Source organism: Dendrobates tinctorius, unplaced genomic scaffold, assembly GCF_039654945.1.
Source record: "Dendrobates tinctorius isolate UK_male_01 unplaced genomic scaffold, ASM3965494v1 ptg000165l, whole genome shotgun sequence".
NCBI classification, from domain to species: Eukaryota; Metazoa; Chordata; class Amphibia; order Anura; family Dendrobatidae; genus Dendrobates; species Dendrobates tinctorius.
In genome coordinates this window covers 20,371,927-20,397,939 of record NW_027361832.1, presented here as the reverse complement: position 1 = coordinate 20,397,939, position 26,013 = coordinate 20,371,927, and the positions used below count along the sequence as shown (strand labels likewise).

The following is a 26,013-nucleotide window of genomic DNA, read 5'->3' as shown; positions in this document are numbered from 1 at the left end:
GGCCGAAGCAAGCAGGACACCTTTGCAGGCAACACGACCCCCCTGAAGAGCAGCACACAGTCACTGGCAACCAGAATGGTGACCGGTCTGCAAACCCTGTCTTATGAGGAAAGGTTGCAGGATTTGGGAATGTTTAGTTTGCAAAAGAGAAGACTGAGAGGAGACTTAATAGCTGTCTACAAATATCTAAAGGGCTGTCACATTGTAGAAGGATCAACTTTATTCTCATTTGCACAAGGAAAGACTAGAAGCAATGGGATGAAACTGAATGGGAGGAGACACAGATTAGATATTAGAAAAAATTTTTTAACAGTTAGAGTGATCAATGAGTGGAACAGGCTGCCACGAGAAGTGGTGAGTTCTCCTTCAATGGAAGTCTTCAAACAGAGGCTGGACAGACATCTGACTGGGATGATTTAGCGAATCCTGCTTTGAGCAGGGGGTTGGACCAGATGGCCCAGGAGGTCCCTTCCAACTCTACGATTCTATGATTCTATCTCACCCTCTTCCTTCATTCGCTCCTGGACGTCTCAATCCGCCTCAAGTTGCGGCTGCTCCAGCTTGCGCCTTCTGTCACGTCCCCCCAGATGAATGGTTTAGCCTGCAGGAGACCCTGCGTGGAGCCATATTTAAAGACAAATGATGCTCGGGCCCTGCTGCGGCGCGTGGTTTCACTGCAAAACAAACAAAGACTGTAGGGGCGGCCCAGCCTTTGCATCGGCCCTTCGGAGCCCGCCTCCACATGGTCAGAGTTCTCGCCACCATGCGAGCCTGAGGCAGGCTGGCCAGGCGATGGACCAAGCCGTGTCTACTGGCCATACCACCCTGGATACGCCCGATCTCGTCCGAACTCGGAAGCAAAGCGGGGATGGGCTTGGACAGTACTTGGATGGGAGACCTCCTGGGAACACCGAGTGCTGTAGACCATTTTGATGACATTTTGCTCCCTGGCCCAGCTCGGCTAGTATACAGGGGCGCCTTATCAGACACCAACATTACCTAAGCTGGAAGCCCCAAGCCGCATAATGCCTCTGATGCCTCTGAGATGGTTTGCAGCTAGGGACGCTACCACGCCTCCTCGCATGCCTCACACCAAGCTCCTTGCCGCAGCTAAGAGTGCTTATTGACCCCTCGGCCTGCCTTCTGGAAATGAAGGCGTCATAAGCATCCTGGGCCGTTAAGGGGCCAGGCATTCAGCGGGCGCCCAGGGGATGATCTTTAGAGGCCGGCCGGCCGGCTGGCAGAAGTAACGTCTTCTTCTGCAAAGAAGCTTGTGTAACTAACCCAATCAGACGGCTGCCCAGGACCCAAATTCAGTACTAGTGTGGGGAGGAGGACCCCCATATAGTGTTTGGGCCGGAACCAAGGGGACCGCCATCAGAGTTATTGAAGGAAGCACAACAGGGGAATTACAAAGGGAGACATGCGACTGAGGTTGTCAGGGCAACAGGGGGAGGGGCTAGGGTAAAAGGAGCAGGGGACGCGCTGAAGTGGCAGTTGGGGAAGAGAGGGAGTGAAGGCAGGACACAGGGTGACTTGCAGGGGTACCGAGAGGAGCCTGCGAGGAGAAAGCGGCCGATTTACCGACAAGAGAGACGTGAGAGACTGTGCCCAGAGACTGCTCCCCGCTCCCGTTCTGAGAGAATTATCCCCGCTAAACCCCGCCTTAGAGAGAGAGGAACTATACCTCCGGTTGTGGCCGTGAGTACCGGTAACCAGGCCTCAGAGATCTGGGCCCTTCCCCCCAGCCTTCCCCCATCACGCCGACCCGGCCACCATTGGCCTCAAGATACGCCACCTTGTCACAGGCGGGATTAAAGGCTCGCTACCCTGGCTTAGGAAGAGACTCCTTGGTAAAGGACGGCTACAGGCCTTTCTGGGGAACTGCGTCATCACCGCACGCCACCTCCATCATTTACTTCAGGGCCTGTTGAGACCCAACGGCATTGCTTTCTTCAGGGCCTGTTGCGCCCCAGCGGCAGTGTTTTCTTCAGGGCCTGTTGCACCCCAGCGGCAGCGTTTTCTTCAGGGCCTGTTGTGCCCCAGCGGAGGCGTTTTCTTCAGGGCCTGTTGCGCCCCAGCGGCAGCGTTTCCTTCAGGGCCTGTTGCGCCCCAGCGGCAGCGTTATCTTCAGGGCCTGTTGCGCCCCAATGTCCCCGTTTCCTTCAGGGCCTGTTGCGCCCCAGCGGCAGCGTTTCCTTCAGGGCTTGTTGCGCCCCAGCGGCAGCGTTTCCTTCAGGGCCTGTTGCGCCCCAACGTCCCCGTTTTCTTCAGGACCTGTTGCGCCCCAACGTCCTCGTTTTCTTCAGGGCTTGTTGCCCCCCAACGGAATTATTTTCTTCAGGGCCTGTTGCCCCCACCGACATCACTTTCCTCAGGACAGCCGCCTCAGCGACCTCAACGCGGCCACGCTACAGAACCCAGCAGTCCCTGGAAGGCTAAGTGAAACTATATTGGGTTAAGATTGTTGAGTCCCTGCGTGGACTGTTGGTGTTGTACTTATTCCTTGTTTTGTTCAGCCTAGCCCTTCGGCTAGGGTTTTATAAAAGTAATTTCGAAAACCACCATTCGTTTAGTGTCTCGTCACTGCATCCTGCGAACCTGTCCGACCCTACACTAGGAAGGAGCGGGAGGGAATTGGGGGCATTTTCCTGCTAAGGCACGCAAATATTAATGATAATAAGACAGACAGGACAGTCTGACACTTGCTGGCGCTGAGGCTGCAGGGGCAAATAGGAGATGTGGCCATGTGCAAGCATATGTGCGTGCTCGCTTGCAAGTGACTGTGCGCTTCCTAGGTGTGGCGCGCTGCAGACAGTCAAAGGGGTTGTTCCCTTTCATTAAATGTTCTTCCCAGGTTGCAGGCTTTTAGAAAGCAACAAACCGCCCTGTACTCACCCTACCCGGGTCCACCGGAGAGTCTCACTGCTGCTCCAGGTCTGTGGCATTGGCTGCGACGCTGATGTCACGTCAGCAGCCGATCAGTGAGCTCAGCGGCTCTGAGCGGGGCGTTCTGCCTACAACCCCTTTAAGAGAGCCAGCAAAAAAGTGAAGAGAAAGGAAATTACAAAAGGGCCTCTTGCTGAGCACTGGCGATAAGTGAGACAGTCCAAAAAGGAGCGCCAGCCAGGCGTGATTAAGGAACAGGTGCGCTCCTTTAGACCGGGTTCATTTCCAGCTCTGCAATTTTTTCTTGCTGAGCACTGGACAGGGCAGCCGGCAGCCAGACTGCATAGTAGAAAAGCAGCAAGTGAGAAGCTTGTCTCTGCCTACGGCCACACCACCCTGAACACGCCTGATCTCGTCTGATCTTGGAAGCTAAGCAGGGTCGGGCCTGGTTAGTACTTGGATGGGAGACCGCCTGGGAATACCAGGTGCTGTAGGCTTTTGCTTTTTCCTTCCTTCCACCAGCAGGGGTCACTGTCCTCTATTCCTTTTTTCCATTCCCTTTCACAAGGGCACACATGCTTCTTTCCTCTTTTCATTTGCTTTCTCTCTTGCGCTATTTCGTCCGTGCAAACTGCCAGCATCCTTCTCATCACCGTGGTCCTCCAGCATTGTTGCTTATTTACTTTTAATACTAGGCTTCCTTTCAACAGGACCAGCGCCTCCCGCGGGCTTGGGGGCATCTGCCGGCAACCTGGAGGCCAGTTTACAGGCCGAAGCAAGCAGGACACCTTTGCAGGCAACAAGACCCCCCTGAAGAGCAGCACACAGTCACTGGCAACCATCTCACCCTCTTCCTTCATTCGCTCCTGGACGTCTCAATCCGCCTCAAGTTGCGGCTCCTCAAGCTTGCTCCTTCTGTCACGTCCCCCCAGATGAATGGTTTATCCTGCAGGAGACCCTGCGTGGAGCCATATTTAAAGACAAATGATGCTCGGGCCCTGCTGCGGCGCGTGGTTTCACTGCAAAACAAACAAAGACTGTAGGGTCGGCCCAGCCTTTGCATCGGCCCTTCGGAGCCCGCCTCCACATGGTCAGAGTTCTCGCCACCACGCGAGCCTGAGGCAGGCTGGCCAGGCGATGGACCAAGCCGTGTCTACTGGCCATACCACCCTGGATACGCCCGAACTCGGAAGCAAAGCGGGGATGGGCTTGGACAGTACTTGGATGGTAGACCTCCTGGGAACACCGAGTGCTGTAGACCATTTTGATGACATTTTGCTCCCTGGCCCAGCTCGGCTAGTATACAGGGGCGCCTTATCAGACACCAACATAAGCTGGAAGCCCCAAGCCGCATAATGCCTCTGATGCCTCTGAGATGGTTTGCAGCTAGGGACGCTACCACGCCTCCTCGCATGCCTCACACCGAGCTCCTTACCGCGGCTAAGAGTGCTTATTGATCCCTCAGCCTGCCTTCTGGAAATGATGGCGTCATAAGCATCCTGGGCCGTTAAGGGGCCAGGCATTCAGCGGGCGCCCAGGGGATGATTTTTAGAGGACGTCCGGCCGGCAGAAGTAACGTCTTCTTCTGCAAAGAAGCTTGTGTAACTAACCCAATCAAACGGCTGCCCAGGACCCAAATTCAGTACTAGGAAGGAGCGGGAGGGAATTGGGGGTATTTTCCTGCTAAGGCACGCAAATATTAATGATAATAAGACAGACAGGACAGTCTGACACTTGCTGGCGCTGAGGCTGCAGGGGCAAATAGGAGGTGTGGCCATGTGCAAGCATATGTGCGTGCTCGCTTGCAAGTGACTGTGCGCTTCCTAGGTGTGGCGCGCTGCAGACAGTCAAAGGGGTTGTTCCCTTTCATTAAACGTTCTTCCCAGGTTGCAGGCTTTTAGAAAGCAACAAACCGCCCTGTACTCACCCTACCCGGGTCCACCGGAGAGTCTCACCGCTGCTCCAGGTCTGTGGCATTGGCTGCGACGCTGACGTCACGTCAGCAGCCGATCAGTGAGCTCAGCGGCTCTGAGCGGGGCGTTCTGCCTACAACCCCTTTAAGAGAGCCAGCAAAAAAGTGAAGACAAAGGAAATTACAAAAGGGCCTCTTGCTGAGCACTGGCGATAAGTGAGACAGTCCAAAAAGGAGCGCCAGCCAGGCGTGATTAAGGAACAGGTGCGCTCCTTTAGACCGGGTTCATTTCCAGCTCTGCATTTTTTTCTTGCTGAGCACTGGACAGGGCTGCCGGCAGCCAGACTGCATAGTAGAAAAGCAGCAAGTGAGAAGCCTGTCTCTGCCTACGGCCACACCACCCTGAACACGACCGATCTCGTCTGATCTCGGAAGCTAAGCAGGGTCGGGCCTGGTTAGTACTTGGATGGGAGACCGCCTGGGAATACCAGGTGCTGTAGGCTTTTGCTTTTTCCTTCCTTCCACCAGCAGGGGTCACTGTCCTCTATGCCTTTTTTCCATTCCCTTTCACAAGGGCACACATGCTTCTTTCCTCTTTTCATTTGCTTTCTCTCTTGCGCTATTTCGTCCGTGCAAACTGCCAGCATCCTTCTCATCACCGTGGGCCTCCAGCATTGTTGCTTATTTACTTTTAATACTAGGCTTCCTTTCAACAGGACCAGCGCCTCCCGCGGGCTTGGGGGCATCCGCCGGCAACCTGGAGGCCAGTTTACAGGCCGAAGCAAGCAGGACACCTTTGCAGGCAACACGACCCCCCTGAAGAGCAGCACACAGTCACTGGCAACCAGAATGGTGACCGGTCTGCAAACCCTGTCTTATGAGGAAAGGTTGCAGGATTTGGGAATGTTTAGTTTGCAAAAGAGAAGACTGAGAGGAGACTTAATAGCTGTCTACAAATATCTAAAGGGCTGTCACATTGTAGAAGGATCAACTTTATTCTCATTTGCACAAGGAAAGACTAGAAGCAATGTGATGAAACTGAATGGGAGGAGACACAGATTAGATATTAGAAAATTTTTTTTAACAGTTAGAGTGATCAATGAGTGGAACAGGCTGCCACGAGAAGTGGTGAGTTCTCCTTCAATGGAAGTCTTCAAACAGAGGCTGTACAGACATCTGACTGGGATGATTTAGCGAATCCTGCTTTGAGCAGGGGGTTGGACCAGATGGCCCAGGAGGTCCCTTCCAACTCTAAGATTCTATGATTCTATCTCACCCTCTTCCTTCATTCGCTCCTGGACGTCTCAATCCGCCTCAAGTTGCGGCTGCTCCAGCTTGCGCCTTCTGTCACGTCCCCCCAGATGAATGGTTTAGCCTGCAGGAGACCCTGCGTGGAGCCATATTTAAAGACAAATGATGCTCGGGCCCTGCTGCGGCGCGTGGTTTCACTGCAAAACAAACAAAGACTGTAGGGGCGGCCCAGCCTTTGCATCGGCCCTTCGGAGCCCGCCTCCACATGGTCAGAGTTCTCGCCACCATGCGAGCCTGAGGCAGGCTGGCCAGGCGATGGACCAAGCCGTGTCTACTGGCCATACCACCCTGGATACGCCCGATCTCGTCCGAACTCGGAAGCAAAGCGGGGATGGGCTTGGACAGTACTTGGATGGGAGACCTCCTGGGAACACCGAGTGCTGTAGACCATTTTGATGACATTTTGCTCCCTGGCCCAGCTCGGCTAGTATACAGGGGCGCCTTATCAGACACCAACATTACCTAAGCTGGAAGCCCCAAGCCGCATAATGCCTCTGATGCCTCTGAGATGGTTTGCAGCTAGGGACGCTACCACGCCTCCTCGCATGCCTCACACCAAGCTCCTTGCCGCAGCTAAGAGTGCTTATTGACCCCTCGGCCTGCCTTCTGGAAATGAAGGCGTCATAAGCATCCTGGGCCGTTAAGGGGCCAGGCATTCAGCGGGCGCCCAGGGGATGATCTTTAGAGGCCGGCCGGCCGGCTGGCAGAAGTAACGTCTTCTTCTGCAAAGAAGCTTGTGTAACTAACCCAATCAGACGGCTGCCCAGGACCCAAATTCAGTACTAGTGTGGGGAGGAGGACCCCCATATAGTGTTTGGGCCGGAACCAAGGGGACCGCCATCAGAGTTATTGAAGGAAGCACAACAGGGGAATTACAAAGGGAGACATGCGACTGAGGTTGTCAGGGCAACAGGGGGAGGGGCTAGGGTAAAAGGAGCAGGGGACGCGCTGAAGTGGCAGTTGGGGAAGAGAGGGAGTGAAGGCAGGACACAGGGTGACTTGCAGGGGTACCGAGAGGAGCCTGCGAGGAGAAAGCGGCCGATTTACCGACAAGAGAGACGTGAGAGACTGTGCCCAGAGACTGCTCCCCGCTCCCGTTCTGAGAGAATTATCCCCGCTAAACCCCGCCTTAGAGAGAGAGGAACTATACCACCGGTTGTGGCCGTGAGTACCGGTAACCAGGCCTCAGAGATCTGGGCCCTTCCCCCCAGCCTTCCCCCATCACGCCGACCCGGCCACCATTGGCCTCAAGATACGCCACCTTGTCACAGGCGGGATTAAAAGCTCGCTACCCTGGCTTAGGAAGAGACTCCTTGGTAAAGGACGGCTACAGGCCTTTCTGGGGAACTGCGTCATCACCGCGCGCCACCTCCATCATTTACTTCAGGGCCTGTTGAGACCCAACGGCATTGCTTTCTTCAGGGCCTGTTGCGCCCCAGCGGCAGTGTTTTCTTCAGGGTCTGTTGCACCCCAGCGGCAGCGTTTTCTTCAGGGTCTGTTGTGCCCCAGCGGAGGCGTTTTCTTCAGGGCCTGTTGCGCCCCAGCGGCAGCGTTTCCTTCAGGGCCTGTTGCGCCCCAGCGGCAGCGTTATCTTCAGGGCCTGTTGCGCCCCAATGTCCCCGTTTCCTTCAGGGCCTGTTGCGCCCCAGCGGCAGCGTTTCCTTCAGGGCTTGTTGCGCCCCAGCGGCAGCGTTTCCTTCAGGGCCTGTTGCGCCCCAACATCCCCGTTTTCTTCAGGACCTGTTGCGCCCCAACGTCCTCGTTTTCTTCAGGGCTTGTTGCCCCCCAACGGTATTATTTTCTTCAGGGCCTGTTGCCCCCACCGACATCACTTTCCTCAGGACAGCCGCCTCAGCGACCTCAACGCGGCCACGCTACCGAACCCAGCAGTCCCTGGAAGGCTAAGTGAAACTATATTGGGTTAAGATTGTTGAGTCCCTGCGTGGACTGTTGGTGTTGTACTTATTCCTTGTTTTGTTCAGCCTAGCCCTTCGGCTAGGGTTTTATAAAAGTAATTTCGAAAACCACCATTCGTTTAGTGTCTCGTCACTGCATCCTGCGAACCTGTCTGACCCTACACTAGGAAGGAGCGGGAGGGAATTGGGGGCATTTTCCTGCTAAGGCATGCAAATATTAATGATAATAAGACAGACAGGACAGTCTGACACTTGCTGGCGCTGAGGCTGCAGGGGCAAATAGGAGGTGTGGCCATGTGCAAGCATATGTGCGTGCTCGCTTGCAAGTGACTGTGCGCTTCCTAGGTGTGGCGCGCTGCAGACAGTCAAAGGGGTTGTTCCCTTTCATTAAATGTTCTTCCCAGGTTGCAGGCTTTTAGAAAGCAACAAACCGCCCTGTACTCACCCTACCCGGGTCCACCGGAGAGTCTCACTGCTGCTCCAGGTCTGTGGCATTGGCTGCGACGCTGATGTCACGTCAGCAGCCGATCAGTGAGCTCAGCGGCTCTGAGCGGGGCGTTCTGCCTACAACCCCTTTAAGAGAGCCAGCAAAAAAGTGAAGAGAAAGGAAATTACAAAAGGGCCTCTTGCTGAGCACTGGCGATAAGTGAGACAGTCCAAAAAGGAGCGCCAGCCAGGCGTGATTAAGGAACAGGTGCGCTCCTTTAGACCGGGTTCATTTCCAGCTCTGCAATTTTTTCTTGCTGAGCACTGGACAGGGCAGCCGGCAGCCAGACTGCATAGTAGAAAAGCAGCAAGTGAGAAGCTTGTCTCTGCCTACGGCCACACCACCCTGAACACGCCCGATCTCGTCTGATCTCGGAAGCTAAGCAGGGTCGGGCCTGGTTAGTACTTGGATGGGAGACCGCCTGGGAATACCAGGTGCTGTAGGCTTTTGCTTTTTCCTTCCACCAGCAGGGGTCACTGTCCTCTATTCCTTTTTTCCATTCCCTTTCACAAGGGCACACATGCTTCTTTCCTCTTTTCATTTGCTTTCTCTCTTGCGCTATGTCGTCCGTGCAAACTGCCAGCATCCTTCTCATCACCGTGGTCCTCCAGCATTGTTGCTTATTTACTTTTAATACTAGGCTTCCTTTCAACAGGACCAGCGCCTCCCGCGGGCTTGGGGGCATCCGCCGGCAACCTGGAGGCCAGTTTACAGGCCGAAGCAAGCAGGACACCTTTGCAGGCAACAAGACCCCCCTGAAGAGCAGCACACAGTCACTGGCAACCATCTCACCCTCTTCCTTCATTCGCTCCTGGACGTCTCAATCCGCCTCAAGTTGCGGCTCCTCAAGCTTGCTCCTTCTGTCACGTCCCCCCAGATGAATGGTTTATCCTGCAGGAGACCCTGCGTGGAGCCATATTTAAAGACAAATGATGCTCGGGCCCTGCTGCGGCGCGTGGTTTCACTGCAAAACAAACAAAGACTGTAGGGTCGGCCCAGCCTTTGCATCGGCCCTTCGGAGCCCGCCTCCACATGGTCAGAGTTCTCGCCACCACGCGAGCCTGAGGCAGGCTGGCCAGGCGATGGACCAAGCCGTGTCTACTGGCCATACCACCCTGGATACGCCCGAACTCGGAAGCAAAGCGGGGATGGGCTTGGACAGTACTTGGATGGTAGACCTCCTGGGAACACCGAGTGCTGTAGACCATTTTGATGACATTTTGCTCCCTGGCCCAGCTCGGCTAGTATACAGGGGCGCCTTATCAGACACCAACATAAGCTGGAAGCCCCAAGCCGCATAATGCCTCTGATGCCTCTGAGATGGTTTGCAGCTAGGGACGCTACCACGCCTCCTCGCATGCCTCACACCGAGCTCCTTGCCGCGGCTAAGAGTGCTTATTGATCCCTCAGCCTGCCTTCTGGAAATGATGGCGTCATAAGCATCCTGGGCCGTTAAGGGGCCAGGCATTCAGCGGGCGCCCAGGGGATGATTTTTAGAGGACGTCCGGCCGGCAGAAGTAACGTCTTCTTCTGCAAAGAAGCTTGTGTAACTAACCCAATCAAACGGCTGCCCAGGACCCAAATTCAGTACTAGGAAGGAGCGGGAGGGAATTGGGGGTATTTTCCTGCTAAGGCACGCAAATATTAATGATAATAAGACAGACAGGACAGTCTGACACTTGCTGGCGCTGAGGCTGCAGGGGCAAATAGGAGGTGTGGCCATGTGCAAGCATATGTGCGTGCTCGCTTGCAAGTGACTGTGCGCTTCCTAGGTGTGGCGCGCTGCAGACAGTCAAAGGGGTTGTTCCCTTTCATTAAACGTTCTTCCCAGGTTGCAGGCTTTTAGAAAGCAACAAACCGCCCTGTACTCACCCTACCCGGGTCCACCGGAGAGTCTCACCGCTGCTCCAGGTCTGTGGCATTGGCTGCGACGCTGACGTCACGTCAGCAGCCGATCAGTGAGCTCAGCGGCTCTGAGCGGGGCGTTCTGCCTACAACCCCTTTAAGAGAGCCAGCAAAAAAGTGAAGAGAAAGGAAATTACAAAAGGGCCTCTTGCTGAGCACTGGCGATAAGTGAGACAGTCCAAAAAGGAGCGCCAGCCAGGCGTGATTAAGGAACAGGTGCGCTCCTTTAGACCGGGTTCATTTCCAGCTCTGCATTTTTTTCTTGCTGAGCACTGGACAGGGCAGCCGGCAGCCAGACTGCATAGTAGAAAAGCAGCAAGTGAGAAGCCTGTCTCTGCCTATGGCCACACCACCCTGAACACGCTCGATCTCGTCTGATCTCGGAAGCTAAGCAGGGTCGGGCCTGGTTAGTACTTGGATGGGAGACCGCCTGGGAATACCAGGTGCTGTAGGCTTTTGCTTTTTCCTTCCTTCCACCAGCAGGGGTCACTGTCCTCTATGCCTTTTTTCCATTCCCTTTCACAAGGGCACACATGCTTCTTTCCTCTTTTCATTTGCTTTCTCTCTTGCGCTATTTCGTCCGTGCAAACTGCCAGCATCCTTCTCATCACCGTGGGCCTCCAGCATTGTTGCTTATTTACTTTTAATACTAGGCTTCCTTTCAACAGGACCAGCGCCTCCCGCGGGCTTGGGGGCATCCGCCGGCAACCTGGAGGCCAGTTTACAGGCCGAAGCAAGCAGGACACCTTTGCAGGCAACACGACCCCCCTGAAGAGCAGCACACAGTCACTGGCAACCAGAATGGTGACCGGTCTGCAAACCCTGTCTTATGAGGAAAGGTTGCAGGATTTGGGAATGTTTAGTTTGCAAAAGAGAAGACTGAGAGGAGACTTAATAGCTGTCTACAAATATCTAAAGGGCTGTCACATTGTAGAAGGATCAACTTTATTCTCATTTGCACAAGGAAAGACTAGAAGCAATGGGATGAAACTGAATGGGAGGAGACACAGATTAGATATTAGAAAAAATTTTTTAACAGTTAGAGTGATCAATGAGTGGAACAGGCTGCCACGAGAAGTGGTGAGTTCTCCTTCAATGGAAGTCTTCAAACAGAGGCTGGACAGACATCTGACTGGGATGATTTAGCGAATCCTGCTTTGAGCAGGGGGTTGGACCAGATGGCCCAGGAGGTCCCTTCCAACTCTACGATTCTATGATTCTATCTCACCCTCTTCCTTCATTCGCTCCTGGACGTCTCAATCCGCCTCAAGTTGCGGCTGCTCCAGCTTGCGCCTTCTGTCACGTCCCCCCAGATGAATGGTTTAGCCTGCAGGAGACCCTGCGTGGAGCCATATTTAAAGACAAATGATGCTCGGGCCCTGCTGCGGCGCGTGGTTTCACTGCAAAACAAACAAAGACTGTAGGGGCGGCCCAGCCTTTGCATCGGCCCTTCGGAGCCCGCCTCCACATGGTCAGAGTTCTCGCCACCATGCGAGCCTGAGGCAGGCTGGCCAGGCGATGGACCAAGCCGTGTCTACTGGCCATACCACCCTGGATACGCCCGATCTCGTCCGAACTCGGAAGCAAAGCGGGGATGGGCTTGGACAGTACTTGGATGGGAGACCTCCTGGGAACACCGAGTGCTGTAGACCATTTTGATGACATTTTGCTCCCTGGCCCAGCTCGGCTAGTATACAGGGGCGCCTTATCAGACACCAACATTACCTAAGCTGGAAGCCCCAAGCCGCATAATGCCTCTGATGCCTCTGAGATGGTTTGCAGCTAGGGACGCTACCACGCCTCCTCGCATGCCTCACACCAAGCTCCTTGCCGCAGCTAAGAGTGCTTATTGACCCCTCGGCCTGCCTTCTGGAAATGAAGGCGTCATAAGCATCCTGGGCCGTTAAGGGGCCAGGCATTCAGCGGGCGCCCAGGGGATGATCTTTAGAGGCCGGCCGGCCGGCTGGCAGAAGTAACGTCTTCTTCTGCAAAGAAGCTTGTGTAACTAACCCAATCAGACGGCTGCCCAGGACCCAAATTCAGTACTAGTGTGGGGAGGAGGACCCCCATATAGTGTTTGGGCCGGAACCAAGGGGACCGCCATCAGAGTTATTGAAGGAAGCACAACAGGGGAATTACAAAGGGAGACATGCGACTGAGGTTGTCAGGGCAACAGGGGGAGGGGCTAGGGTAAAAGGAGCAGGGGACGCGCTGAAGTGGCAGTTGGGGAAGAGAGGGAGTGAAGGCAGGACACAGGGTGACTTGCAGGGGTACCGAGAGGAGCCTGCGAGGAGAAAGCGGCCGATTTACCGACAAGAGAGACGTGAGAGACTGTGCCCAGAGACTGCTCCCCGCTCCCGTTCTGAGAGAATTATCCCCGCTAAACCCCGCCTTAGAGAGAGAGGAACTATACCTCCGGTTGTGGCCGTGAGTACCGGTAACCAGGCCTCAGAGATCTGGGCCCTTCCCCCCAGCCTTCCCCCATCACGCCGACCCGGCCACCATTGGCCTCAAGATACGCCACCTTGTCACAGGCGGGATTAAAGGCTCGCTACCCTGGCTTAGGAAGAGACTCCTTGGTAAAGGACGGCTACAGGCCTTTCTGGGGAACTGCGTCATCACCGCGCGCCACCTCCATCATTTACTTCAGGGCCTGTTGAGACCCAACGGCATTGCTTTCTTCAGGGCCTGTTGCGCCCCAGCGGCAGTGTTTTCTTCAGGGCCTGTTGCACCCCAGCGGCAGCGTTTTCTTCAGGGCCTGTTGTGCCCCAGCGGAGGCGTTTTCTTCAGGGCCTGTTGCGCCCCAGCGGCAGCGTTTCCTTCAGGGCCTGTTGCGCCCCAGCGGCAGCGTTATCTTCAGGGCCTGTTGCGCCCCAATGTCCCCGTTTCCTTCAGGGCCTGTTGCGCCCCAGCGGCAGCGTTTCCTTCAGGGCTTGTTGCGCCCCAGCGGCAGCGTTTCCTTCAGGGCCTGTTGCGCCCCAACGTCCCCGTTTTCTTCAGGACCTGTTGCGCCCCAACGTCCTCGTTTTCTTCAGGGCTTGTTGCCCCCCAACGGAATTATTTTCTTCAGGGCCTGTTGCCCCCACCGACATCACTTTCCTCAGGACAGCCGCCTCAGCGACCTCAACGCGGCCACGCTACCGAACCCAGCAGTCCCTGGAAGGCTAAGTGAAACTATATTGGGTTAAGATTGTTGAGTCCCTGCGTGGACTGTTGGTGTTGTACTTATTCCTTGTTTTGTTCAGCCTAGCCCTTCGGCTAGGGTTTTATAAAAGTAATTTCGAAAACCACCATTCGTTTAGTGTCTCGTCACTGCATCCTGCGAACCTGTCCGACCCTACACTAGGAAGGAGCGGGAGGGAATTGGGGGCATTTTCCTGCTAAGGCACGCAAATATTAATGATAATAAGACAGACAGGACAGTCTGACACTTGCTGGCGCTGAGGCTGCAGGGGCAAATAGGAGGTGTGGCCATGTGCAAGCATATGTGCGTGCTCGCTTGCAAGTGACTGTGCGCTTCCTAGGTGTGGCGCGCTGCAGACAGTCAAAGGGGTTGTTCCCTTTCATTAAATGTTCTTCCCAGGTTGCAGGCTTTTAGAAAGCAACAAACCGCCCTGTACTCACCCTACCCGGGTCCACCGGAGAGTCTCACTGCTGCTCCAGGTCTGTGGCATTGGCTGCGACGCTGATGTCACGTCAGCAGCCGATCAGTGAGCTCAGCGGCTCTGAGCGGGGCGTTCTGCCTACAACCCCTTTAAGAGAGCCAGCAAAAAAGTGAAGAGAAAGGAAATTACAAAAGGGCCTCTTGCTGAGCACTGGCGATAAGTGAGACAGTCCAAAAAGGAGCGCCAGCCAGGCGTGATTAAGGAACAGGTGCGCTCCTTTAGACCGGGTTCATTTCCAGCTCTGCAATTTTTTCTTGCTGAGCACTGGACAGGGCAGCCGGCAGCCAGACTGCATAGTAGAAAAGCAGCAAGTGAGAAGCTTGTCTCTGCCTACGGCCACACCACCCTGAACACGCCTGATCTCGTCTGATCTTGGAAGCTAAGCAGGGTCGGGCCTGGTTAGTACTTGGATGGGAGACCGCCTGGGAATACCAGGTGCTGTAGGCTTTTGCTTTTTCCTTCCTTCCACCAGCAGGGGTCACTGTCCTCTATTCCTTTTTTCCATTCCCTTTCACAAGGGCACACATGCTTCTTTCCTCTTTTCATTTGCTTTCTCTCTTGCGCTATTTCGTCCGTGCAAACTGCCAGCATCCTTCTCATCACCGTGGTCCTCCAGCATTGTTGCTTATTTACTTTTAATACTAGGCTTCCTTTCAACAGGACCAGCGCCTCCCGCGGGCTTGGGGGCATCCGCCGGCAACCTGGAGGCCAGTTTACAGGCCGAAGCAAGCAGGACACCTTTGCAGGCAACAAGACCCCCCTGAAGAGCAGCACACAGTCACTGGCAACCATCTCACCCTCTTCCTTCATTCGCTCCTGGACGTCTCAATCCGCCTCAAGTTGCGGCTGCTCAAGCTTGCTCCTTCTGTCACGTCCCCCCAGATGAATGGTTTATCCTGCAGGAGACCCTGCGTGGAGCCATATTTAAAGACAAATGATGCTCGGGCCCTGCTGCGGCGCGTGGTTTCACTGCAAAACAAACAAAGACTGTAGGGTCGGCCCAGCCTTTGCATCGGCCCTTCGGAGCCCGCCTCCACATGGTCAGAGTTCTCGCCACCACGCGAGCCTGAGGCAGGCTGGCCAGGCGATGGACCAAGCCGTGTCTACTGGCCATACCACCCTGGATACGCCCGAACTCGGAAGCAAAGCGGGGATGGGCTTGGACAGTACTTGGATGGTAGACCTCCTGGGAACACCGAGTGCTGTAGACCATTTTGATGACATTTTGCTCCCTGGCCCAGCTCGGCTAGTATACAGGGGCGCCTTATCAGACACCAACATAAGCTGGAAGCCCCAAGCCGCATAATGCCTCTGATGCCTCTGAGATGGTTTGCAGCTAGGGACGCTACCACGCCTCCTCGCATGCCTCACACCGAGCTCCTTACCGCGGCTAAGAGTGCTTATTGATCCCTCAGCCTGCCTTCTGGAAATGATGGCGTCATAAGCATCCTGGGCCGTTAAGGGGCCAGGCATTCAGCGGGCGCCCAGGGGATGATTTTTAGAGGACGTCCGGCCGGCAGAAGTAACGTCTTCTTCTGCAAAGAAGCTTGTGTAACTAACCCAATCAAACGGCTGCCCAGGACCCAAATTCAGTACTAGGAAGGAGCGGGAGGGAATTGGGGGTATTTTCCTGCTAAGGCACGCAAATATTAATGATAATAAGACAGACAGGACAGTCTGACACTTGCTGGCGCTGAGGCTGCAGGGGCAAATAGGAGGTGTGGCCATGTGCAAGCATATGTGCGTGCTCGCTTGCAAGTGACTGTGCGCTTCCTAGGTGTGGCGCGCTGCAGACAGTCAAAGGGGTTGTTCCCTTTCATTAAACGTTCTTCCCAGGTTGCAGGCTTTTAGAAAGCAACAAACCGCCCTGTACTCACCCTACCCGGGTCCACCGGAGAGTCTCACCGCTGCTCCAGGTCTGTGGCATTGGCTGCGACGCTGACGTCACGTCAGCAGCCGATCAGTGAGCTCAGCGGCTCTGAGCGGGGCGTTCTGCCTACAACCCCTTTAAGAGAGCCAGCAAAAAAGTGAAGACAAAGGAAATTACAAAAGGGCCTCTTGCTGAGCACTGGCGATAAGTGAGACAGTCCAAAAAGGAGCGCCAGCCAGGCGTGATTAAGGAACAGGTGCGCTCCTTTAGACCGGGTTCATTTCCAGCTCTGCATTTTTTTCTTGCTGAGTACTGGACAGGGCAGCCGGCAGCCAGACTGCATAGTAGAAAAGCAGCAAGTGAGAAGCCTGTCTCTGCCTACGGCCACACCACCCTGAACACGCCCGATCTCGTCTGATCTCGGAAGCTAAGCAGGGTCGGGCCTGGTTAGTACTTGGATGGGAGACCGCCTGGGAATACCAGGTGCTGTAGGCTTTTGCTTTTTCCTTCCTTCCACCAGCAGGGGTCACTGTCCTCTATGCCTTTTTTCCATTCCCTTTCACAAGGGCACACATGCTTCTTTCCTCTTTTCATTTGCTTTCTCTCTTGCGCTATTTCGTCCGTGCAAACTGCCAGCATCCTTCTCATCACCGTGGGCCTCCAGCATTGTTGCTTATTTACTTTTAATACTAGGCTTCCTTTCAACAGGACCAGCGCCTCCCGCGGGCTTGGGGGCATCCGCCGGCAACCTGGAGGCCAGTTTACAGGCCGAAGCAAGCAGGACACCTTTGCAGGCAACACGACCCCCCTGAAGAGCAGCACACAGTCACTGGCAACCAGAATGGTGACCGGTCTGCAAACCCTGTCTTATGAGGAAAGGTTGCAGGATTTGGGAATGTTTAGTTTGCAAAAGAGAAGACTGAGAGGAGACTTAATAGCTGTCTACAAATATCTAAAGGGCTGTCACATTGTAGAAGGATCAACTTTATTCTCATTTGCACAAGGAAAGACTAGAAGCAATGGGATGAAACTGAATGGGAGGAGACACAGATTAGATATTAGAAAAAAATTTTTAACAGTTAGAGTGATCAATGAGTGGAACAGGCTGCCACGAGAAGTGGTGAGTTCTCCTTCAATGGAAGTCTTCAAACAGAGGCTGGACAGACATCTGACTGGGATGATTTAGCGAATCCTGCTTTGAGCAGGGGGTTGGACCAGATGGCCCAGGAGGTCCCTTCCAACTCTACGATTCTATGATTCTATCTCACCCTCTTCCTTCATTCGCTCCTGGACGTCTCAATCCGCCTCAAGTTGCGGCTGCTCCAGCTTGCGCCTTCTGTCACGTCCCCCCAGATGAATGGTTTAGCCTGCAGGAGACCCTGCGTGGAGCCATATTTAAAGACAAATGATGCTCGGGCCCTGCTGCGGCGCGTGGTTTCACTGCAAAACAAACAAAGACTGTAGGGGCGGCCCAGCCTTTGCATCGGCCCTTCGGAGCCCGCCTCCACATGGTCAGAGTTCTCGCCACCATGCGAGCCTGAGGCAGGCTGGCCAGGCGATGGACCAAGCCGTGTCTACTGGCCATACCACCCTGGATACGCCCGATCTCGTCCGAACTCGGAAGCAAAGCGGGGATGGGCTTGGACAGTACTTGGATGGGAGACCTCCTGGGAACACCGAGTGCTGTAGACCATTTTGATGACATTTTGCTCCCTGGCCCAGCTCGGCTAGTATACAGGGGCGCCTTATCAGACACCAACATTACCTAAGCTGGAAGCCCCAAGCCGCATAATGCCTCTGATGCCTCTGAGATGGTTTGCAGCTAGGGACGCTACCACGCCTCCTCGCATGCCTCACACCAAGCTCCTTGCCGCAGCTAAGAGTGCTTATTGACCCCTCGGCCTGCCTTCTGGAAATGAAGGCGTCATAAGCATCCTGGGCCGTTAAGGGGCCAGGCATTCAGCGGGCGCCCAGGGGATGATCTTTAGAGGCCGGCCGGCCGGCTGGCAGAAGTAACGTCTTCTTCTGCAAAGAAGCTTGTGTAACTAACCCAATCAGACGGCTGCCCAGGACCCAAATTCAGTACTAGTGTGGGGAGGAGGACCCCCATATAGTGTTTGGGCCGGAACCAAGGGGACCGCCATCAGAGTTATTGAAGGAAGCACAACAGGGGAATTACAAAGGGAGACATGCGACTGAGGTTGTCAGGGCAACAGGGGGAGGGGCTAGGGTAAAAGGAGCAGGGGACGCGCTGAAGTGGCAGTTGGGGAAGAGAGGGAGTGAAGGCAGGACACAGGGTGACTTGCAGGGGTACCGAGAGGAGCCTGCGAGGAGAAAGCGGCCGATTTACCGACAAGAGAGACGTGAGAGACTGTGCCCAGAGACTGCTCCCCGCTCCCGTTCTGAGAGAATTATCCCCGCTAAACCCCGCCTTAGAGAGAGAGGAACTATACCTCCGGTTGTGGCCGTGAGTACCGGTAACCAGGCCTCAGAGATCTGGGCCCTTCCCCCCAGCCTTCCCCCATCACGCCGACCCGGCCACCATTGGCCTCAAGATACGCCACCTTGTCACAGGCGGGATTAAAGGCTCGCTACCCTGGCTTAGGAAGAGACTCCTTGGTAAAGGACGGCTACAGGCCTTTCTGGGGAACTGCGTCATCACCGCGCGCCACCTCCATCATTTACTTCAGGGCCTGTTGAGACCCAACGGCATTGCTTTCTTCAGGGCCTGTTGCGCCCCAGCGGCAGTGTTTTCTTCAGGGCCTGTTGCACCCCAGCGGCAGCGTTTTCTTCAGGGCCTGTTGTGCCCCAGCGGAGGCGTTTTCTTCAGGGCCTGTTGCGCCCCAGCGGCAGCGTTTCCTTCAGGGCCTGTTGCGCCCCAACGGCAGCGTTATCTTCAGGGCCTGTTGCGCCCCAATGTCCCTGTTTCCTTCAGGGCCTGTTGCGCCCCAGCGGCAGCGTTTCCTTCAGGGCTTGTTGCGCCCCAGCGGCAGCGTTTCCTTCAGGGCCTGTTGCGCCCCAACGTCCCCGTTTTCTTCAGGACCTGTTGCGCCCCAACGTCCTCGTTTTCTTCAGGGCTTGTTGCCCCCCAACGGAATTATTTTCTTCAGGGCCTGTTGCCCCCACCGACATCACTTTCCTCAGGACAGCCGCCTCAGCGACCTCAACGCGGCCACGCTACCGAACCCAGCAGTCCCTGGAAGGCTAAGTGAAACTATATTGGGTTAAGATTGTTGAGTCCCTGCGTGGACTGTTGGTGTTGTACTTATTCCTTGTTTTGTTCAGCCTAGCCCTTCGGCTAGGGTTTTATAAAAGTAATTTCGAAAACCACCATTCGTTTAGTGTCTCGTCACTGCATCCTGCGAACCTGTCCGACCCTACACTAGGAAGGAGCGGGAGGGAATTGGGGGCATTTTCCTGCTAAGGCACGCAAATATTAATGATAATAAGACAGACAGGACAGTCTGACACTTGCTGGCGCTGAGGCTGCAGGGGCAAATAGGAGGTGTGGCCATGTGCAAGCATATGTGCGTGCTCGCTTGCAAGTGACTGTGCGCTTCCTAGGTGTGGCGCGCTGCAGACAGTCAAAGGGGTTGTTCCCTTTCATTAAATGTTCTTCCCAGGTTGCAGGCTTTTAGAAAGCAACAAACCGCCCTGTACTCACCCTACCCGGGTCCACCGGAGAGTCTCACTGCTGCTCCAGGTCTGTGGCATTGGCTGCGACGCTGATGTCACGTCAGCAGCCGATCAGTGAGCTCAGCGGCTCTGAGCGGGGCGTTCTGCCTACAACCCCTTTAAGAGAGCCAGCAAAAAAGTGAAGAGAAAGGAAATTACAAAAGGGCCTCTTGCTGAGCACTGGCGATAAGTGAGACAGTCCAAAAAGGAGCGCCAGCCAGGCGTGATTAAGGAACAGGTGCGCTCCTTTAGACCGGGTTCATTTCCAGCTCTGCAATTTTTTCTTGCTGAGCACTGGACAGGGCAGCCGGCAGCCAGACTGCATAGTAGAAAAGCAGCAAGTGAGAAGCTTGTCTCTGCCTACGGCCACACCACCCTGAACACGCCTGATCTCGGAAGCTAAGCAGGGTCGGGCCTGGTTAGTACTTGGATGGGAGACCGCCTGGGAATACCAGGTGCTGTAGGCTTTTGCTTTTTCCTTCCACCAGCAGGGGTCACTGTCCTCTATTCCTTTTTTCCATTCCCTTTCACAAGGGCACACATGCTTCTTTCCTCTTTTCATTTGCTTTCTCTCTTGCGCTATTTCGTCCGTGCAAACTGCCAGCATCCTTCTCATCACCGTGGTCCTCCAGCATTGTTGCTTATTTACTTTTAATACTAGGCTTCCTTTCAACAGGACCAGCGCCTCCCGCGGGCTTGGGGGCATCCGCCGGCAACCTGGAGGCCAGTTTACAGGCCGAAGCAAGCAGGACACCTTTGCAGGCAACAAGACCCCCCTGAAGAGCAGCACACAGTCACTGGCAACCATCTCACCCTCTTCCTTCATTCGCTCCTGGACGTCTCAATCCGCCTCAAGTTGCGGCTCCTCAAGCTTGCTCCTTCTGTCACGTCCCCCCAGATGAATGGTTTATCCTGCAGGAGACCCTGCGTGGAGCCATATTTAAAGACAAATGATGCTCGGGCCCTGCTGCGGCGCGTGGTTTCACTGCAAAACAAACAAAGACTGTAGGGTCGGCCCAGCCTTTGCATCGGCCCTTCGGAGCCCGCCTCCACATGGTCAGAGTTCTCGCCACCACGCGAGCCTGAGGCAGGCTGGCCAGGCGATGGACCAAGCCGTGTCTACTGGCCATACCACCCTGGATACGCCCGAACTCGGAAGCAAAGCGGGGATGGGCTTGGACAGTACTTGGATGGTAGACCTCCTGGGAACACCGAGTGCTGTAGACCATTTTGATGACATTTTGCTCCCTGGCCCAGCTCGGCTAGTATACAGGGGCGCCTTATCAGACACCAACATAAGCTGGAAGCCCCAAGCCGCATAATGCCTCTGATGCCTCTGAGATGGTTTGCAGCTAGGGACGCTACCACGCCTCCTCGCATGCCTCACACCGAGCTCCTTGCCGCGGCTAAGAGTGCTTATTGATCCCTCAGCCTGCCTTCTGGAAATGATGGCGTCATAAGCATCCTGGGCCGTTAAGGGGCCAGGCATTCAGCGGGCGCCCAGGGGATGATTTTTAGAGGCCGTCCGGCCGGCAGAAGTAACGTCTTCTTCTGCAAAGAAGCTTGTGTAACTAACCCAATCAAACGGCTGCCCAGGACCCAAATTCAGTACTAGGAAGGAGCGGGAGGGAATTGGGGGTATTTTCCTGCTAAGGCACGCAAATATTAATGATAATAAGACAGACAGGACAGTCTGACACTTGCTGGCGCTGAGGCTGCAGGGGCAAATAGGAGGTGTGGCCATGTGCAAGCATATGTGCGTGCTCGCTTGCAAGTGACTGTGCGCTTCCTAGGTGTGGCGCGCTGCAGACAGTCAAAGGGGTTGTTCCCTTTCATTAAACGTTCTTCCCAGGTTGCAGGCTTTTAGAAAGCAACAAACCGCCCTGTACTCACCCTACCCGGGTCCACCGGAGAGTCTCACCGCTGCTCCAGGTCTGTGGCATTGGCTGCGACGCTGACGTCACGTCAGCAGCCGATCAGTGAGCTCAGCGGCTCTGAGCGGGGCGTTCTGCCTACAACCCCTTTAAGAGAGCCAGCAAAAAAGTGAAGAGAAAGGAAATTACAAAAGGGCCTCTTGCTGAGCACTGGCGATAAGTGAGACAGTCCAAAAAGGAGCGCCAGCCAGGCGTGATTAAGGAACAGGTGCGCTCCTTTAGACCGGGTTCATTTCCAGCTCTGCATTTTTTTCTTGCTGAGCACTGGACAGGGCAGCCGGCAGCCAGACTGCATAGTAGAAAAGCAGCAAGTGAGAAGCCTGTCTCTGCCTACGGCCACACCACCCTGAACACGCCCGATCTTGTTTGATCTCGGAAGCTAAGCAGGGTCGGGCCTGGTTAGTACTTGGATGGGAGACCGCCTGGCAATACCAGGTGCTGTAGGCTTTTGCTTTTTCCTTCCTTCCACCAGCAGGGGTCACTGTCCTCTATGCCTTTTTTCCATTCCCTTTCACAAGGGCACACATGCTTCTTTCCTCTTTTCATTTGCTTTCTCTCTTGCGCTATTTCGTCCGTGCAAACTGCCAGCATCCTTCTCATCACCGTGGGCCTCCAGCATTGTTGCTTATTTACTTTTAATACTAGGCTTCCTTTCAACAGGACCAGCGCCTTCCGCGGGCTTGGGGGCATCCGCCGGCAACCTGGAGGCCAGTTTACAGGCCGAAGCAAGCAGGACACCTTTGCAGGCAACACGACCCCCCTGAAGAGCAGCACACAGTCACTGGCAACCAGAATGGTGACCGGTCTGCAAACCCTGTCTTATGAGGAAAGGTTGCAGGATTTGGGAATGTTTAGTTTGCAAAAGAGAAGACTGAGAGGAGACTTAATAGCTGTCTACAAATATCTAAAGGGCTGTCACATTGTAGAAGGATCAACTTTATTCTCATTTGCACAAGGAAAGACTAGAAGCAATGGGATGAAACTGAATGGGAGGAGACACAGATTAGATATTAGAAAATTTTTTTTAACAGTTAGAGTGATCAATGAGTGGAACAGGCTGCCACGAGAAGTGGTGAGTTCTCCTTCAATGGAAGTCTTCAAACAGAGGCTGGACAGACATCTGACTGGGATGATTTAGCGAATCCTGCTTTGAGCAGGGGGTTGGACCAGATGGCCCAGGAGGTCCCTTCCAACTCTACGATTCTATGATTCTATCTCACCCTCTTCCTTCATTCGCTCCTGGACGTCTCAATCCGCCTCAAGTTGCGGCTGCTCCAGCTTGCGCCTTCTGTCACGTCCCCCCAGATGAATGGTTTAGCCTGCAGGAGACCCTGCGTGGAGCCATATTTAAAGACAAATGATGCTCGGGCCCTGCTGCGGCGCGTGGTTTCACTGCAAAACAAACAAAGACTGTAGGGGCGGCCCAGCCTTTGCATCGGCCCTTCGGAGCCCGCCTCCACATGGTCAGAGTTCTCGCCACCATGCGAGCCTGAGGCAGGCTGGCCAGGCGATGGACCAAGCCGTGTCTACTGGCCATACCACCCTGGATACGCCCGATCTCGTCCGAACTCGGAAGCAAAGCGGGGATGGGCTTGGACAGTACTTGGATGGGAGACCTCCTGGGAACACCGAGTGCTGTAGACCATTTTGATGACATTTTGCTCCCTGGCCCAGCTCGGCTAGTATACAGGGGCGCCTTATCAGACACCAACATTACCTAAGCTGGAAGCCCCAAGCCGCATAATGCCTCTGATGCCTCTGAGATGGTTTGCAGCTAGGGACGCTACCACGCCTCCTCGCATGCCTCACACCAAGCTCCTTGCCGCAGCTAAGAGTGCTTATTGACCCCTTGGCCTGCCTTCTGGAAATGAAGGCGTCATAAGCATCCTGGGCCGTTAAGGGGCCAGGCATTCAGCGGGCGCCCAGGGGATGATCTTTAGAGGCCGGCCGGCCGGCTGGCAGAAGTAATGTCTTCTTCTGCAAAGAAGCTTGTGTAACTAACCCAATCAGACGGCTGCCCAGGACCCAAATTCAGTACTAGTGTGGGGAGGAGGACCCCCATATAGTGTTTGGGCCGGAACCAAGGGGACCGCCATCAGAGTTATTGAAGGAAGCACAACAGGGGAATTACAAAGGGAGACATGCGACTGAGGTTGTCAGGGCAACAGGGGGAGGGGCTAGGGTAAAAGGAGCAGGGGACGCGCTGAAGTGGCAGTTGGGGAAGAGAGGGAGTGAAGGCAGGACACAGGGTGACTTGCAGGGGTACCGAGAGGAGCCTGCGAGGAGAAAGCGGCCGATTTACCGACAAGAGAGACGTGAGAGACTGTGCCCAGAGACTACTCCCCGCTCCCGTTCTGAGAGAATTATCCCCGCTAAACCCCGCCTTAGAGAGAGAGGAACTATACCTCCGGTTGTGGCCGTGAGTACCGGTAACCAGGCCTCAGAGATCTGGGCCCTTCCCCCCAGCCTTCCCCCATCACGCCGACCCGGCCACCATTGGCCTCAAGATACGCCACCTTGTCACAGGCGGGATTAAAGGCTCGCTACCCTGGCTTAGGAAGAGACTCCTTGGTAAAGGACGGCTACAGGCCTTTCTGGGGAACTGCGTCATCACCGCGCGCCACCTCCATCATTTACTTCAGGGCCTGTTGAGACCCAACGGCATTGCTTTCTTCAGGGCCTGTTGCGCCCCAGCGGCAGTGTTTTCTTCAGGGCCTGTTGCACCCCAGCGGCAGCGTTTTCTTCAGGGCCTGTTGTGCCCCAGCGGAGGCGTTTTCTTCAGGGCCTGTTGCGCCCCAGCGGCAGCGTTTCCTTCAGGGCCTGTTGCGCCCCAGCGGCAGCGTTATCTTCAGGGCCTGTTGCGCCCCAATGTCCCCGTTTCCTTCAGGGCCTGTTGCGCCCCAGCGGCAGCGTTTCCTTCAGGGCTTGTTGCGCCCCAGCGGCAGCGTTTCCTTCAGGGCCTGTTGCGCCCCAACGTCCCCGTTTTCTTCAGGACCTGTTGCGCCCCAACGTCCTCGTTTTCTTCAGGGCTTGTTGCCCCCCAACGGAATTATTTTCTTCAGGGCCTGTTGCCCCCACCGACATCACTTTCCTCAGGACAGCCGCCTCAGCGACCTCAACGCGGCCACGCTACCGAACCCAGCAGTCCCTGGAAGGCTAAGTGAAACTATATTGGGTTAAGATTGTTGAGTCCCTGCGTGGACTGTTGGTGTTGTACTTATTCCTTGTTTTGTTCAGCCTAGCCCTTCGGCTAGGGTTTTATAAAAGTAATTTCGAAAACCACCATTCGTTTAGTGTCTCGTCACTGCATCCTGCGAACCTGTCCGACCCTACACTAGGAAGGAGCGGGAGGGAATTGGGGGCATTTTCCTGCTAAGGCACGCAAATATTAATGATAATAAGACAGACAGGACAGTCTGACACTTGCTGGCGCTGAGGCTGCAGGGGCAAATAGGAGATGTGGCCATGTGCAAGCATATGTGCGTGCTCGCTTGCAAGTGACTGTGCGCTTCCTAGGTGTGGCGCGCTGCAGACAGTCAAAGGGGTTGTTCCCTTTCATTAAATGTTCTTCCCAGGTTGCAGGCTTTTAGAAAGCAACAAACCGCCCTGTACTCACCCTACCCGGGTCCACCGGAGAGTCTCACTGCTGCTCCAGGTCTGTGGCATTGGCTGCGACGCTGATGTCACGTTAGCAGCCGATCAGTGAGCTCAGCGGCTCTGAGCGGGGCGTTCTGCCTACAACCCCTTTAAGAGAGCCAGCAAAAAAGTGAAGAGAAAGGAAATTACAAAAGGGCCTCTTGCTGAGCACTGGCGATAAGTGAGACAGTCCAAAAAGGAGCGCCAGCCAGGCGTGATTAAGGAACAGGTGCGCTCCTTTAGACCGGGTTCATTTCCAGCTCTGCAATTTTTTCTTGCTGAGCACTGGACAGGGCAGCCGGCAGCCAGACTGCATAGTAGAAAAGCAGCAAGTGAGAAGCTTGTCTCTGCCTACGGCCACACCACCCTGAACACGCCCGATCTCGTCTGATCTTGGAAGCTAAGCAGGGTCGGGCCTGGTTAGTACTTGGATGGGAGACCGCCTGGTAATACCAGGTGCTGTAGGCTTTTGCTTTTTCCTTCCTTCCACCAGCAGGGGTCACTGTCCTCTATTCCTTTTTTCCATTCCCTTTCACAAGGGCACACATGCTTCTTTCCTCTTTTCATTTGCTTTCTCTCTTGCGCTATTTCGTCCGTGCAAACTGCCAGCATCCTTCTCATCACCGTGGTCCTCCAGCATTGTTGCTTATTTACTTTTAATACTAGGCTTCCTTTCAACAGGACCAGCGCCTCCCGCGGGCTTGGGGGCATCCGCCGGCAACCTGGAGGCCAGTTTACAGGCCGAAGCAAGCAGGACACCTTTGCAGGCAACAAGACCCCCCTGAAGAGCAGCACACAGTCACTGGCAACCAT

The 26,013-nt window shown here is 54.9% G+C and overlaps 13 non-coding genes and 5 pseudogenes across 13 annotated transcripts; all 18 read left to right on the top strand.

The window, feature by feature from the left end:
- The first annotated feature begins 806 nt into the window (after positions 1-806).
- On the top strand, positions 807-926 carry LOC141053427 (5S ribosomal RNA). Its single transcript, XR_012221162.1, has one exon. It is a non-coding gene; the product is annotated as a 5S ribosomal RNA (ribosomal RNA).
- A 2,341-nt stretch (positions 927-3,267) lies between these two features.
- LOC141053318 (5S ribosomal RNA) lies at positions 3,268-3,386 on the top strand. The gene has a single exon (XR_012221063.1). It is a non-coding gene; the product is annotated as a 5S ribosomal RNA (ribosomal RNA).
- Positions 3,387-4,040: 654 nt separating this feature from the next.
- Positions 4,041-4,150, top strand: LOC141053559 (5S ribosomal RNA; annotated as a pseudogene).
- Positions 4,151-5,185: 1,035 nt separating this feature from the next.
- On the top strand, positions 5,186-5,304 carry LOC141053290 (5S ribosomal RNA). Its single transcript, XR_012221039.1, has one exon. It is a non-coding gene; the product is annotated as a 5S ribosomal RNA (ribosomal RNA).
- A 1,077-nt stretch (positions 5,305-6,381) lies between these two features.
- Positions 6,382-6,501, top strand: LOC141053426 (5S ribosomal RNA). Its single transcript, XR_012221161.1, has one exon. It is a non-coding gene; the product is annotated as a 5S ribosomal RNA (ribosomal RNA).
- Positions 6,502-8,842: 2,341 nt separating this feature from the next.
- On the top strand, positions 8,843-8,961 carry LOC141053260 (5S ribosomal RNA). Its single transcript, XR_012221011.1, has one exon. It is a non-coding gene; the product is annotated as a 5S ribosomal RNA (ribosomal RNA).
- Positions 8,962-9,611: 650 nt separating this feature from the next.
- Positions 9,612-9,721, top strand: LOC141053557 (5S ribosomal RNA; annotated as a pseudogene).
- A 1,035-nt stretch (positions 9,722-10,756) lies between these two features.
- LOC141053281 (5S ribosomal RNA) lies at positions 10,757-10,875 on the top strand. The gene has a single exon (XR_012221030.1). It is a non-coding gene; the product is annotated as a 5S ribosomal RNA (ribosomal RNA).
- Positions 10,876-11,952: 1,077 nt separating this feature from the next.
- On the top strand, positions 11,953-12,072 carry LOC141053425 (5S ribosomal RNA). Its single transcript, XR_012221160.1, has one exon. It is a non-coding gene; the product is annotated as a 5S ribosomal RNA (ribosomal RNA).
- Positions 12,073-14,413: 2,341 nt separating this feature from the next.
- On the top strand, positions 14,414-14,532 carry LOC141053317 (5S ribosomal RNA). Its single transcript, XR_012221062.1, has one exon. It is a non-coding gene; the product is annotated as a 5S ribosomal RNA (ribosomal RNA).
- A 654-nt stretch (positions 14,533-15,186) lies between these two features.
- Positions 15,187-15,296, top strand: LOC141053555 (5S ribosomal RNA; annotated as a pseudogene).
- A 1,035-nt stretch (positions 15,297-16,331) lies between these two features.
- LOC141053259 (5S ribosomal RNA) lies at positions 16,332-16,450 on the top strand. Its single transcript, XR_012221010.1, has one exon. It is a non-coding gene; the product is annotated as a 5S ribosomal RNA (ribosomal RNA).
- A 1,077-nt stretch (positions 16,451-17,527) lies between these two features.
- LOC141053422 (5S ribosomal RNA) lies at positions 17,528-17,647 on the top strand. The gene has a single exon (XR_012221158.1). It is a non-coding gene; the product is annotated as a 5S ribosomal RNA (ribosomal RNA).
- Positions 17,648-19,988: 2,341 nt separating this feature from the next.
- On the top strand, positions 19,989-20,097 carry LOC141053487 (5S ribosomal RNA; annotated as a pseudogene).
- A 650-nt stretch (positions 20,098-20,747) lies between these two features.
- LOC141053554 (5S ribosomal RNA) lies at positions 20,748-20,857 on the top strand (annotated as a pseudogene).
- A 1,035-nt stretch (positions 20,858-21,892) lies between these two features.
- On the top strand, positions 21,893-22,011 carry LOC141053441 (5S ribosomal RNA). The gene has a single exon (XR_012221175.1). It is a non-coding gene; the product is annotated as a 5S ribosomal RNA (ribosomal RNA).
- A 1,077-nt stretch (positions 22,012-23,088) lies between these two features.
- Positions 23,089-23,208, top strand: LOC141053421 (5S ribosomal RNA). Its single transcript, XR_012221157.1, has one exon. It is a non-coding gene; the product is annotated as a 5S ribosomal RNA (ribosomal RNA).
- Positions 23,209-25,549: 2,341 nt separating this feature from the next.
- Positions 25,550-25,668, top strand: LOC141053333 (5S ribosomal RNA). Its single transcript, XR_012221077.1, has one exon. It is a non-coding gene; the product is annotated as a 5S ribosomal RNA (ribosomal RNA).
- The last annotated feature ends 345 nt before the right edge of the window (positions 25,669-26,013 follow it).